We start from the raw sequence: 15,368 nt of genomic DNA on the forward strand, positions 1-15,368 counted from the left end.
TCTGTCTCCATCATTTTTGTGAGCTAGAAATTCAGATGGCTTAAAGAGGCATGAGTGGTCACACCTGTAATTTCAACAATCAGAAGGCTGAGGATCTTGAGTTTTGGGCCTGCTCAGGCCACATGGTGACACCTTATCTAACAAAAAAAAAGAATGAATGAAAGAGAAAGAAAGAAAAAGGAAGGAAGAAGAGCAAGAAAGAGAGTGAGGGAAGGAAGGAAGGAATGAGAAAGCAAGAAAGAAAGAAAAGAAAGAAAGAAAAAGAAAGAAAGAAAGAAAAAACCAGGGCAAGGGGCTGGGAAGGTGGCTCAGTGGTAGAGCGCTTGCTTTGCATGCATGAGGCCCTCAGTTCGATTCCTCAGCACCACATAAGCAGAAAAAGCCGGAAGTGGGGCTGAGGCTCAGGTGGTAGAGCGCTGGTCTACAACTGAAGAGCTGAAGGACAGTGCCCAGGCCCAGAGTTCAGGCCCCACAACCGGCAAAAAAAGAAAAAAGAAAAAAACAGGGCAAAGTATGTATGTCTGGAGCTTTAAATAAAGACTCAAAGTCTAGAACTGAACTGATAGGAAAGCTCATTGACCCTCACATCTGGCAATTGGTGTTCACCAACTGGCCTCTTTTTATGTCCTGGGCTTTCTCATAAATGGTGCCTGGGGTCCAAAAGCAAACATACAGAGAGACAAAAATGGCTTTATGACCTAGTCTGAGAAGTTACGTAGCACCAATTCTGCTAAGCTTTATGGGTTGGTGAGATCACAAACCCCTACCCAGGTTTACAAAAGAACATAGTTCCCATATCTCTATGTCAGGAGTTGATTAAATATAACTGCCTTTATAAAGTACAACTTAAGCCTCTCTGAACTCTAGATGATGCTGAAGCATTTCCACCCAGACCCAAAATGGAGCACTTTGTGATGGTTCAGCAGAAGTCTCGTGACTGGTACAGACACAGCATTTCATTTGTACAAAGGGACTACCCTCGGTGTACACACTCTTGTGACACCCCCTTTCTGGCTATGTAAGAAGGCATTGGTAAGCAGCCAGGAAAATTCTCTATTGCTGCCCCCTGGTGTTGCAACAAGAGATCCAATAAAGACAAGATAAGAAAAAGAGAAAGAAGGAAATAAAGAAAAGAATGTTCCTATACTGTTTGAGCTTCTAAAGCAATAACAGTAAACATCTCATACATATTCTCACAGATCTCTAAGCTCTGGAAATTAACTTTTTTAATGAATTTTAGTAATTAGGTGTGATAGCCAGCCTCTGAAGTTGGCCTCTAATGTCTTACCCTCTTAGATAGTCCCAGCCCACAATGGCTGGGGACAACGAGTGCGGCCAGTAGAACATAGTGGAAATGATGAATGTATCTTCTGGGATGGGTCACTTTAAAGATATGAAAGCTTTCTTCTGCTCTCTCTGGGATTACCTTCTCTGGGACATTACAAACAAATTCATTATTTATCTGAAATAAATCGCAAACAAATCACATACCTCTCTTTTTAGATTTATTTAGTTTTTCTAGATTCATCTTCATTATTTTACAGAATTTGCTTATAAAATCCCTTGCAGTCATAGTCTGTTCCATTTACATTTAATTGGATTCTGCAGTGGTCTCATCCAACTTACTTTGTTCTTTGGGCTTGAATAGTCTTTAATGAGAAATCACACTCAGGTTAGCATTATGAGCCTATATACTGGAACATATACTCAATACAACTGTGATAATTGCTCTTTATATTTGACCAGTTAAAGTACATAATTCCATCTTTCCTGGCATAATTTGCTTTCCTATTCTTCAGGGTTACAGTGAGTATTCTGATCAATAACTTTTGCCCACTGACAAAAAGGAGTGATGCCATTCAACTTTTATTCTTTTAGCAGTTGTGTACTCAGATGGCATTCTTTTTTTTTTCAGTTTAGACAATCTTGTTATTAAATTGACATTGAAAATACAAAAGAAATAAGTAGGCTTCATTCAGGAGATTGTTTTAAAAGTCAAGCATTTGGCACCCTTTAAAATTGATTCCTTTAAGTGTTGGTTGCAGTGCAATTTCTCTAGCTTTTATTTATCCTGGTACATTTTGATTTCTTCATAAGTTATGAAGGTTACTTTTCTGGGTACAATAGTCTAGATTGGCAGTTGTCTCTCAGGGTTTGAATCATGTTTGTCCATGTCCTCTTAGTGTTTAGTGTTTGTTCTGAGAAATCTGCTGTTATTCTAATGGGCTTATCACTGTAAGTTACTTGTCTCCTCTTTTGTGATTTCAATATTCTCTCTTTACTCTGTATATTTAGTGTTTTAACTATAATGCATCTAGGAGTGTTTCTTCTCTGAACTTGCCTGTTTGGTGTTCTGTCACTAGGATGACTTTCTTGAGATTAAAGAAGTTTTAAATTACTTTATTGACTAGGCTCCTAATGCCTTTAATTTTTATTTCTTCTTTTGATGGATGGCACCTGAGAGGTCCTGTAAGTCCTCTTGATACTTTGTTTTTGTAAATGTTTTTAAAATTATTATAAAGGTGATGTACAGAGGGGCTATAGCTATGTAAGTCAGAGAAAGAGCATGTTTCCTTTTGGACAGTATCACTCCTTCTCTAGTGCTCTCCCAGTTTTTCCCTCACATCCCCATCCACAAGTTGTATAGTTCATTTTCAGCACATTGCTTCATTTGTTAATCCTTTGTCCTTCCATTTCTGTGCCCCCCACTTACCCTACCAAAGACAGATAAATAAACAAACATGACAAGAAAAGAAAACAAAAACAACAAAGTAAAAATCCTTTTTTTCTATTTCCAGGAGTTAATTTTGACAAATGCTATTTTATGTGACCAGAGGCCTTTGTGTTCCTCCCCTGAGAATATCTTCCTTTGGTCTCACTGTGTGTGATTGCCTAGACTCCTGTATTATTTAACATGTCCTAGTGTATTTTAGATTGAGCTTTCTTAGAGAAAACATACGCAATTTGTCTTTCTGAGCTTGGCTTACCTCACTTAACATGATTTGTTCTAGGTCCATCTTTTTCCCTTTCTTGGCATTTTCTAAGTAGTTTTGTTTTGTTTTTGCAGGGGGTGGTTCATGGGGCTTGAACTCTGGGCCTGGGTACTGTCTCTGAGCTCTTTTTGCTCAAGGCTAGTGCTCTACAACTTTGAACCACGAGCTACTTCCAGTTTTCTGGTGGTTAATTGGAGATCAGAGTCTCACAGACTTTCCTGCCCAGGCTGGCTTCAAAATGTGCCATTCTCGAATCTCAGCCTCCGGAGTAGCTAGGATTACAGGTGTGAGCCACCAGTACCTGGCTCTAAATGGTTTTGACTGGATGAAATTCCTCTGCTTTATCTCCAACTGTTTTTCTTTTTGTCTGTGGTGGTCTGGACCTTGAACTCAGGGCCTAGACACTGTCCCTAAGTAGTTAAGGCTAGCTAGCACTCTACCACTTAAGCCACAGCTTCACTTCTGGCTTATTGGTGATTAATTGGAGATAACCCTCACAGTCTTTCCTGTCTGGGCTGGCTTTGAACCATCTTCCTCAGCCTCCTGAGTAATGAGGATCACAGGCATGAACCATCTATGCAGGGCTTAACTTCAACTTTTTAAAAAATTTAATTTAGGGCTGGGAAGGTGGCTCAGTGATAGGGTCCTTGCCTTGCATGCATGAGGCCCTGGGTTTGATTCCTCAGCACCACATAAGCAGAAAAAGCTGGAAGTGGCACTTTGGCTCAAGTGGTAGAGTGCTAGCCTTGAGCTGAAGAGCTGAGGGACAGCGCCCAGGCCCAGAGTTCAGGCCCCACGCTGACAAAAAAATGTTGTTATAAAGGTGATGTTACATGAATCAGGGAATGAATAAATTTCTTTTTGGACAATGTCACCCCTTCCCTCACTTTCTTCAGCTCTTGATGTCCTCTTTTCAACTTCTGTTTAGCTGGGCTTTTGATTATTTTATCTTGGCAACTGAGCTCTTCATTTTTAGAATTTTAGTTTGATAACTTTTTCTTTTGCTAGTCCTGGGGCTTGAACTCAGGGCCTGGGCAGTGTCCCTGAGTTTCTTTTGCTCAAGGCTAGTACTCTAACACTTGAGCCTCAGAGCCAGTTCCAGCCTTTTCTGTTTATGTAGTACTGAGGAATGGAATCCAGGGCTTCATGCATGCTAGGCAAGCACTCTACCACTAAGCCACATTCCAAGCCCCAGTTTAATAACATTTTGCCAACGGGTTTTTGAATGAAAAATGAAAACTTCTTAATGCCAATGAAAACATAAAAACCTTGCAGTTTTTCAGTTAGAATACCATAAATGCAAACAATTTCATGGAAGGCATTCAGTGCTATTTGTGTGACATTGTGGGGAATATGGCAAGACTGCTGGCATCTTTCATAAAATCATTCATGTTTTGCTTCAATTTTTTAGACTGTATACACAAATCTTTATTAGATTTGTTTTCAAATGATTACAAATAATTTATCACATTAGTTGTTTCCTCATCATCATTTTTTTTTTTTTTTTGGTTGGTCATGGGCCTTGAACTCTGGGCCTGAGCTCTGTCCCTTAGCTCTTTAGCTCAAGGCTAGTGCTCTACCACTTGAGCTATAGCACCACTTCCGGTTTTCTGGTGGTTTATTGGAGATAAGAGTTTCAGGGACTTTCCTGCCTGGGCTAGCTTTGAACCTCGATCCTCAGACTCATCATCATTTTATCACAACTAATGATTCTTTTTTGATTTATTAACTTTTTCTTAAATAAGTTTTTTATTGTGAAAATACTGTACAGAGGTGTTACAGTTACATGAACAAGGTAATAAGTACATTTCTTACCAAGCACTGTTGCTTCCTCCTTTGTTTTTTCTCCTACCATCCCTTCCCTACCACCTCCTCAACTATACTCCTTCCTCCCCCCCCCCGCAGCCCTTCCACTTTGCTTCAATTTTAAGAAAGCATTGTTTGTACCTTTATGCAAGCATGCACCAAAGGTTTACTTGTATTACATCCAACAAAAGCCGTATAATTGTCTCATTAACTGCTAACACAATGAAAATGTCTGCAAAAATTTGCTAATGAAGGGTCATCTGGAAAGGATTCTATTTATAAGCCTTATAAATAAGTCTTTTTCAGGAGATAAACACTACATTAAGGGAATTTTTTGTTATTAAAAGGTGTTTCTATATTTGTGGCTATGATATAAAATAAGGGGTTTAGATATTTAATAATGGAACTGTTGCTGTTTATTTTATTTTATTTTGTCAGTCGTGGGGCTTAAACTCTGGGCCTGGGTACTGTCCCTCAGCTCTTCAGCTCAAGGCTAGTGCTCTACCACTTGAGCCACAGCACCACTTCTGGTTTTCTGGTGGTTAATTAGAGATAAGAGTCTCACAGACTTTCCTGTCCAGGCTGGCTTTGAACTGTGATCCTTAGTTCTCAGCCTCCTGAGTAGCTAAGATTACAGGTGTGAGCCACCGGTGCTTGGCTATTGCCATTTTTTGACAGTAGATTTTTATCCTAGCATCTGAAGATGGACTTGCAATTTTGTAGTAAGAAAATGTTGCTGATAGTACATCCAAACATTTATTTTAGCTGAAAGACTCATGACAATATACGGTGTGGAAAGCCGTTATAACTATTTCTCCTACAGTTTTTCTTCCCCTTTCTCTTTCTTGTTTTTCTTCCTATTCCCAGCCCCCTCTCTCTTTTTGAGACACACAGCCTTGCTATGTACTATCCCAGTCTGACCAGGACTTGCAATCCTCCTGCCTTATCCTCCCAAGTGCTGGGACAAGTAGATTTGTACCACTATACCAGTCTGAAAAAAAATTTAGACTGAATTTCTGTAAAAGATGATGAACTTACCAGTTCCTTTCATACTAGTTGAGGAACTCATACATTTCGTTTATGATTAAATTTACGTGCTAGTTTACTTCCCACCATTTTTATATTAAAAATTCCATTAAACCACAAAGAACTTTGAAATGAATTTTTCTTCATTTAATAAATATTCATTAGAAAATTCACACCTGTTCTTTTGGCATTTGGAGATTTATATATACACAAATAAACATAGATAACAGAAACCACGGCAAGAATAAAAGATAATGTGCTAAATTCACAGCCCCTTCTTGCATCTGTCTCTCCCAAGTCTGGACTCATAACAAATCATAAATGATGTATGTAGGGGAGGAAGAATCCAGATGTTAGAAGTGTTGCACTAAATTGAATGTAGCATGTGGTGTAAAAGAAGAAAAATTCCTATTTCCCTTTAAGAGAAACTGTACTTTATAGCAAAATCTTCACAACACCCTAAAACTGACTTTTTACTTTTAGCAGCTGGTGGGGTTTCAGAAGAGGAAGTGTTGAGGGATTTAAGGACTTCCAGCTGTAAACACCACACAGGAGTAAAGCTGCCTTTGACTCCCTTTTGGAAATTCCAGCACCAGCTAGACACTTGCTGATTGGCTGCCATATAGCAGGTCTGCCATGGATTGGCTGTCTTTCTGACTCTGCAGCCTAGTTACTGGGGTGAGGTTTTTGCTGATTGGCTGTTTTTCAGAACATGTGTACTGAGTGTTAAATTTTCTAATTCATGACTTAGGACTTGTGCCAAGAAAAACTTTCCTGAGTAGGAAGATGGGTACCTTTCATTCTCGGTCTCTCTAGCTGTTCCTTCAAAGCCCACCTTGCAGCAGACCATCAGAGATTGGTCACATCCTAACTTGGCAGCACTTTTAACAAAATGCTATGTAAGTGACTTAAGTATTCATTATAATTACCTTGGAAGAAAATTTGCTCTGACAAAATTTTGAATGTACTGAAAATAGCTGCACACAAGACCTTTAGAGTATCCTGAAAAAAATCAATACAAGTCACAGGAAAAAAATCTAAGATATGTCTTACATATATGAGCAACTCTGGGGTAAAGTGGGAAGGGAAGGGAGAGGAAGCCCAATTTTCACCAAAGAAAATTGAATTCTTCCCGTCCCCCCAATCTACTTAATTTTAAAGATTACTTTCATTACACCCATTTTTAATGAAATTTATCACATCAAGGGATAATATACTTGAAGAAGAATGTTAGGCTATCTGTTATTTTTGTGTGTAAATGCTTTTCTCTTTAAATGTTGCTGAATTTTTCATTTCATATAAATTAAAAACCTTTCTAAAATATATGCATTTTAAGGTAAAGCAAAAGTTAATCTTTTTTTGTATATCCTTATTTTGGGGTTTCCTTTTCCTTTGTATGATTAGGAAACCTTTACAAGCATTTAATATGGAAGATAGAACTAGCAGAGAGAATTTTTCCAATAACAATACTCAGTTACAATACAAATAAAGTTTTCAAAGGTATTCAAATTTTAGTTACATTTAAGAGTGTTAAATTTCTCTTTCATATAAGATATATTACTGACACTATTATTTGTTGTCTTAAGGTAGCAATGATTTTCTTTTAAAATTATTATTGTAGTGGGGAGGGACAATGAGACCACTCAGTCTGCAGTGAAAATGTAAAAGATTTTATTGAGCAAAAAGTGCTAATGTGCCTGGACTGCACCTGGAGTTGGGAATCCCAGGAAATGGCCCCTACTGCCAGCCTACATCAGCTTTTAAGCATTTTGGGCTAGGGCAGAGAAAGGGGGAGGCTGGGTGTTGGTTTTAGCCAATGATTGTTACAAGAAATCTGCACCTTAAGTTTCCCACCAAGGTTTTGCTGTCGGGAAGCAGGGGACTAGAACAAAGGGTGGTGATGGTTCAGCTGGGTTAGGGCTCTCATTGCTCAGAAAACAGCAGAAGTGGAGTTACAGAATTACAGAGTTACGGAGTTACAGAGTTACAATTACAGTTACTAGCTAAAATAGCTAGTTACCAGGGAAGGCTTATCCTTAAAATCATTCATTATCCATTTTACATAATCCAAGTCAAATATTATATTCCATTTTTAGTTCCTCCACCATATCATTATTATTGTTATTATTAAGTAGTTGTACAAAGGAGTTACAATTCCCATAAATCAGGTTATGAATATGATGCTACTTGGTCAATGTCACCTTTTCCTTCATTCTTCCCTACTTTCTCCCTCCCATCTCTACCCTTAAGTTGCATAGTCAATTTTTTACATAATATACATTGACTATAACGACTACATTTGCTCACTCTTCCTCCATTTCTGTGTCCCCACACTCCCCAAAACATGTTTTGGAAACGAAATTCCTTTTTAAAATTTTTTGGCCAGTCCTGGGGCTTGAACTCTGGGCCTGGACAGTGTCCCAGAGCTTTTGTGTTCAAGATTAGTGCTCTACCACTTGAGTCACAGCTCTACTTCTGGCTTTTGTGGCTAATTGGAGATAAGCATCTCACAGACTTTCTTACCAGGGCTGGCTTTCAAACTGCAGTACTCAGATCTCAGCCTCCTGAGTGGCTGGGATTACAGGCATGAGCCACCTGCACCTGGGTGGAGTTCTTATTTCCTTCTGAAAAGCCATTCATTGTGACTTTGCTTGTTAAAAACAACAACATTGGAACCAGAAATGCCCATCAGAAACGGATAGGTTTTTAGGCCTATAAAACAGAATAAAATGTAGCCATGAAAAAGAACACAGTCCCATAAAACATCTATGAAGATTATCACAATAATTAAGTAAAAGAAAAAAAGCAAGATGCAGAGCTCCCTATATGGTATAGTTGCAATAATTTTTGCTAAAATATGCATAAGAGAGGCAGTAAGAATAAAAACACATGCCTATCTGCACAGAAGGATAAAAGGGGAAGGACGGTGCTTCTTTCCTTGACAACAGGGATCTGAAAGCGGGAGCATAGAAGTTTTTCTTGTCATGGCATATTCTTTTGATACCATTTGTTTTCCTGTCCTTTGGGATGCACTATCATACTAAATAATTTTAATTATTTTATAACAATGATTTTTAAAAAATCAAAGGTGTAGCCTAAGCATGGGCAGGAGATAGGTTTAGAGATGTGGGTGAGATGTTTCCTAAACCTCATGACTTCTCTACAGGGTAGATCTGTGAGCTTAGGGCAGCTGTGCATGGGATGTTTCCCCTATTTCCAAGTCTCTAGCACATCATAGAATACTGATGTCTTGCTGGTAGGGGAGGGGCAGGACAGACCCATCGTCTTGCATGGGATAACTGAGAAAGAGAGCTTATAATAAATGTGCTAAATTGTACAAGCAGCCAAAGAGAACAGAAACTATTCTAATTATTTTGTATAGCATCTATTCCCTGGGAACTTTGCTTTTGATAGTGATAAAAGTCAAAAAAGATGTTGCTGGAGCTTCCTTAGAATTTCACAAGCAGCTTCCTCATTTTATGTTTCTAATTTTTTGTTTTTGTAATTGCAGGGTTGAGAATTGAACCCTGGCCCTTGCACATACTAGCCTTCTACCACTGAATTATTTCCCCAGCAAACTTTCTCATTTGGACATCAGCCTGATCTAAAGACAGTGGCTCGATTCCTATCAAAACCCGGTATCTGCAGCACAAGAGGTGAGACAGAAAGCTAGTGTGGTAAATATTGGTGAAAATGGCCAAGTTGGGAGTAGATTACTACCCTCATTATAGCAGCTGATATTTGTTGAGTACTTCCTGTGTCCTAAAGACCATTCCAGGTACTTCACACACTTGGACCTTAGAAACAACCCTATGAGAGGCATGGTTACTCTAAAGTACTTTGAACAAGACCTACACAGAAAGGGATACAAAGGTGGTTAGTCTGGGATTTGAATCCACGCTCTCTGTAATTCTCTGCTTTCAACCAAAAGAAGGCTTCTTTAGCACTACCTTTAAAACAGTTAAGGCTAGGCATAATGGCTCATGCCTATAATCCCAGCTTCTCCAGAGGCAGAGATTAGAGGATTGTGGATTTGAAGCAGGTTAGATTAGGGAAAATAAGGCATGGGAAACTGGAACCAGGAATTTAGAGTTAAACCCTGTATTAAAGAATAGCACACCTCTTTTCCCCCTTTAAACCTTACGATCCCTCATAAATCACAAAATTTTGTAAAAAGAAAAAAGAGGGTGAAGGGTGAAAGAACAGCTCTCTTCTTCTGATTCTGTCTGCTTGCCCAAATAATTAGTTTTGTCTGGGAACTGAGCAAGGATATGATGCTTGAAAAAAGTGACTCTTGGACACCAAAAAAATGTTTGCAAAAAAAAAAAATCCCAAGGGTGGATAACTGTTAAGCCCCTCTCACTGGAGTGAAAAACAAGAAATGACTGGGACGTGGCTCAAGTTAGTAGAGTGTTGGCCTAGCAAATGTGAAGTCCTGAGTTCAAACTTCAGTAGCGCCAAAAACAAACAACAACAACAAAACAAAACCCTTCCACCAAACAACAGCAACAAAAAGTTTCACATAGCAACTAAAATCATCAAACATCATTGAGCAACTGTTGTGTTCCTGACTGCCAAGGTAGCTCCTGGCCCAAATTTTATCATTTTGATAACTGTAAAGCATATAGTTGAGTAGCTTTAAGATTCTTTATTATTGAGGTAAATTTCACATAACCAAATGAAAGTATCTCTCTGCCACTGTCTCTATCTTTCTCTCTCCCTGTATTGAGAATTGAATCCAGGCTCCCAAACATGCCAGCCAAATATTCTACCTCTGCCCCTGAGCTACATTCCCAGCTTGGAAGAAACCTATTATCATGAGACTAGGTAGAATGTAGTCTCACATGGACCTACATATTATTTCTGTTTATCCCAGCACTCAAGAGAGGGTCTACAGAGAGAACATTATTCGGGGTTTGCAACAGAAACTGATTGGATTGGTTAAAAAGGATGACTAGGGAAAGAAGGAGTAAGAGCTAAATTATTTTCAGAGGAACCCAGAAGAGCCCAGGCAGTACAGCTAAGTCTCTTTTGGGGGCTGTGCCTCATATGAGCTGCTCCATCTTTCTCCCACCCAGGACTGCCAGAGCCTAGTGGCTCTCTGACCCAGGTAAAGGCAAGTGGGCCAAGGCTGCTACCTTACTGTAGTTAGACTTAGTATACAGTCTCGGAGTTCCTGTTAGAAAAAAAAAATAGGGACACTCCTTGAACTCCACAAAGCAAAATTTACTTCTGCACTGAAGGGCTTAAAGCACACCACACACAAACACACTCTAAAGTGAGGCACAGCTGTGAATTGCTCTCAGAGCCTCTGAGTGGCTACTGACTGCCCTATTAACTATGATAGTAGACAAAAGCAAAGAGCTTTGCTTTCCTTTTGTTACCAGAGTAACCAACTACTTGGGCCTCTAGCTTCATGATAACACCCACTCCTAAACTAACCTCTGCTTTCTTTCTTTCTTCTTTTTTCTTGTGCCCATCCTGGGGCCTAACTCAAGAGTCTGGGCGCTGTCCTTGAGCTTTTTGCTCAAGACTAACATTCTACCCCTTGAGCCACAGCTCCACTTCCAGCTTTTTTGGTGTTTAACTGGAGATGAGTGTCACAGACTTTTCTCCCCAGGCTAGCAAAAATCAGACTCTTGTTGCGTTATTGGTAGGGATTGGAAATATGGCAATTTCAGTGCCTGTGGGTTCTTATACTCTGTATCAGAAGAATCAGACAGACACAGTTACCAGGGACAAGATTCTTTATCTTATGCTCAAGCTAGGGAGCTATCATGTGGGTGACTCAAACAGGGGAAGAATGAAGGTTCTGTGGACTTTCCCAGGTGGGTAGCACCTGGTTTTTCAACACAGCCACATGCAGAGGTGGAGTGTCATTTGTGCCTGTGCTTTCCCTTGTCATTTTTCTCTATGCATCAAATCTCATAATAATAGGAAATTTTCTCCTTGGGATTTGATTGTTATTATTACAATAAAGCAAAGGTTACCATGGCCCACTGTAGTGAGTATTCTACCATGCATGTGTTATTTATCACCACAGGCAAATGGCTTCCAAGCAAGCTATTTAAATGTCTTAGTATATTTGCACATGGAATCTAAATTTATTTTTGTTATTGGTGTTACTGTTTTGTGGGGTTTTTTTTTGTCTTTTTAGGGGAGGCAGAAGAGGGAAATAGAAATGGAGAGAGGAAGGTGAACAAACGCAGTCATGATGTTCAATATACACTACGTAAAAAATGAACTATGCAACTTGTGGGCAAGTATAGGAAGGAAAAAGAAGGAAGGGGTGACATGGTCCAAGAAGAATTGTACTCATTATCTGACTTATGGAACTTTAACCCAGCATACAACTCAATAATAATAATAATGATAATAGTAATAATAAAATTATATTTTAAAAATTGAAGATAGAAAGTGGGTGCCTATGGCTCACATCTGTAATCCTAGCTACTTGGGAGACTGAGATAAAAGGATTGTGGTTCAAAGCCAGCCTAGGCAGTGTAGAGAGCTGCGTGCAGCCGCACCTTAAAGATGGCGCCGGCTTCCGCCCTCCGCCTTCCCGATGGCCAGCGCTCTCTGTGGTAAACAACTCCTTATATGGCTAAGGCATAGAATCTGGCTTGCTTCCGTGCACCTGGACCTATTGATGGCTCCTACGTGGCGTATCAGGGTTGGCTACCCAGCGAGTACTTAAGGCTGTGTGGGATTCTCCCCGGGGTCAGAAGATTGCTCAAAGGTCCTGAATAAACTGCTGAGAGAAGAGCTCAGTGTTGCGTCTTCCTTGCTGGTCGAGGTGGTCGTGACAAGGCAGGAAAAGTCTGTGAGATTTTTATCTTTAGTTATCTGCCAAAAATCCAGAGTGGAGCTATGGCTCAAGTGGTAGAAAGCTAGCCTAAGGGGAAAAAGAAAAAAAAAAAAAAGCAAAACACAAAAACCTCAGGGATGTAAGGGTTGGAGAAAGGAGACCTCTACATGGTTGTTCAGGCAAAGGAGAGTTTGTTTGGAAAAACAAACCTCTGGCCTGCACCAGATGTTTATATGCAGAGTCTGCATCAGATGGAGGTGAGAAGGGGGTGAATTTATGGAGAAAGATTATATGGGGGAGGGCAGGGAAGAAGTGTGGCTGAAGTATAGGAAGAAGTGACCTCAGAGGATGAGCCTGGGGGCCTGCCCACTGTCCCCAGGTGTGCCAGTTACAGGTGACAGGTGTTGGGTGAGGGAATCTTGCTGGATTCTAAGGTTCCTAAGGAAACTCAAGCCTTGGGACAAAGCCCGCCCTTGTGGCTGATCTACATAAACTTGACTGCTAGCTGTGTATCTAAAGGTGGTTTTATCCAAGTTAGGAAGCATTTCAGTCAGAAATTGGAAGAAAAGCGTTAAGGATACTGATCAGAAAAAGAAATTCTTAAAATGCAACAACAGATAAGATGAGAAAGAGAGCAGGCAATCAAAGATAGGCTACTGTTCTATGTTTTTCTGTCAAATTCAGTATTCATAGATGGTCACTTACCCATGATTTTCTTACCTTTTATCAGGCTACCAGCTTGTCAGATGCCTGGGCCCTTGGTCAGTTCTGCAGACAGCCATTTTGTTTGCAGACAAGACTAACAGGAAATACCCAAGTGACAAGACAACTAGGCGGTCCATGCTCTGAGGATATCACTTTTGTTAGGAATGAGGACCTTTACTCCAGGACAGAACTCTGTTTTGACTACAGTGAGTTTCTTGACAAATTGACACCATTGTTTAAAGTTGTGATTTTTCTAGGAAATATCTTCTTTTTTTTTTTTTTTTTTTTGGGTCCGGTCGTGGGGCCTGAACTCTGGGCCTGGGCGCTGTCCCTCAGCTCTTTAGCTCAAGGCTAGCACTCTACCACTTGAGCCCCAGCATAACTTCCAGCTTTTTTCCTTTTGCTTATGTGGTGCTGAGGAATCGAACCCAGGGCCTCAAGCATGCAAGGCAAGCACTCTACCACTGAGCCACCTTCCTAGCCCCTAGGAAATATCTTCTAACCAAACAGTTTCTGTTGGTTCTTAGAGAGACTCTAAATACATTGCTGATTTTGCTTTCCTCCTGATTTATCTCTATGGTTCTTGTGTTTATGAATCTCCTTTTTCCCCACCCCTCAAAACCTATGTCCAGAATCAGTTTATAGAAGAGGAGTAGTAAAAACTACCATTTTTTAAAACTTCAAACATTCATGTATTAATTCACAATTTAGTTTTGCTATCTCATGTACTGTGTGTTATTATTTTAATATTTTCTTTGAAGTCATTCTTTAAAATTTACCATTTTGCTAATCAGTTATTACATCCATGAATTTTATATTTCATTATACACAGATGTATACTTATAGACCCACATCTTTTTGTTTCTTTTTTTTTTCTTTTTTCTTTGCTGACGATTGAAACTTGGGCCATGTACATGCTAGGCAAATACTCTACCACAGAGTTATACTCCCAGCCCTACATATATCTTTAAATAAAAACATAACTATTAAAAATAAAATTTATGATATACCACTAAAATCATCTTGTATGTGTACCTCACCTCAGGAATAGATTATGGTGCTCAGTAGATTGATATAGGTAGATTCTTTCATGCTTGAGTGGACCAAGAACTAGCTCTATGAGAACCTTTCTGGCCAATGAATGTGAGCTCTTGCTTACCCTCTCCTGCATGATCCCATACCATATTCCTGAAGCATTCTGTTCAACTCAGGACAGTTAAAAGGTGCAGTGTACAAACTAGACAGTTAAAAGGTACAGTGTACAAACTGTTAGAATCCCTCCATAACCGTGTTTGCATCTGGGCATTCTTCCCAAGTTTCTGATCTTTCTTGTTTTAGTGGAGCTACTTTCACCTTGTCACACCCTGGGTCATATTTCTACAGGGCAGACAAATCAGCTGACTTGAGAAGTTGCCCTTGAATTATTGAACTGTGTCCTTGGTCCCAAAAAGGGCTAATCAGCTAAGCCGAGTGGGCTTAGATTGCTTTTATGCTTTCTAAAAAATGTTTTTTTATGTTTTTTAAAAGCCTCTATGCTTTTTGTGTGTGTATGTTGGTCCTGGCTCAGGACCTCGGCTCTGTTGCTGAACTTTTGCTCAAGGCTAGCGCTCTACCAGCTTGAGCCACAATTTCACTTCAGTCTTTTTAGTAGTTTATTGGAGATAAGAGTCTCACAAACTTTCCTATCTGGGCTGGCTTCAAACTGTGATCCTCAGATCTCAGCCTTCTAAGTAGCTAGTGTTGTAAGGAAACTCAGAGAAGCCACCACTTCAAAGGCCAAATCATGAGTCTTTATTGAAGGGTCGGAGGACTGCTGGTAGACTCTTGTCTCAAAGACCAGCAGCCTGGAATGCAGCTAGCACAAAGCTTATATAGGTCTAAACCTCACAAGGTATGTGGAATCAAACCCAAGTGTTATACATGAGCAAAACAAACCAGATAAGGACACTTAAACCTAATAGAAAAGCAAACCATCTACAGAAACAATCAGGGGAAATCAAGGGCTATTTATATAGGGGAAGTATAGACCC

At 39.7% G+C, this 15,368-nt stretch overlaps 1 long non-coding RNA gene across 3 annotated transcripts in view; it reads left to right on the plus strand.

Annotated features, from left to right (window-relative positions):
- LOC138837456 (uncharacterized) overlaps nucleotides 1-15,368 on the plus strand; it is a 59,033-nt gene that overhangs the window by 2,353 nt on the left and 41,312 nt on the right. For 2 of the 3 annotated variants that reach the window (XR_011375318.1, XR_011375317.1), the window contains exons 2-3: nucleotides 9,337-9,481; nucleotides 13,364-13,544. This is a non-coding gene — a long non-coding RNA (uncharacterized lncRNA). Of the gene's footprint in view, nucleotides 1-6,385; nucleotides 6,455-6,576; nucleotides 6,725-9,336; nucleotides 9,482-13,363; nucleotides 13,545-15,368 lie in introns of those variants that run through there. The other variant, XR_011375316.1, reaches the window with a different exon arrangement.

This window comes from Dipodomys merriami, unplaced genomic scaffold (assembly GCF_024711535.1).
Source record: "Dipodomys merriami isolate MVZ:Mamm:240054 unplaced genomic scaffold, mDipMer1.0.p SCAF_27, whole genome shotgun sequence".
Classification (NCBI taxonomy): Eukaryota; Metazoa; Chordata; class Mammalia; order Rodentia; family Heteromyidae; genus Dipodomys; species Dipodomys merriami.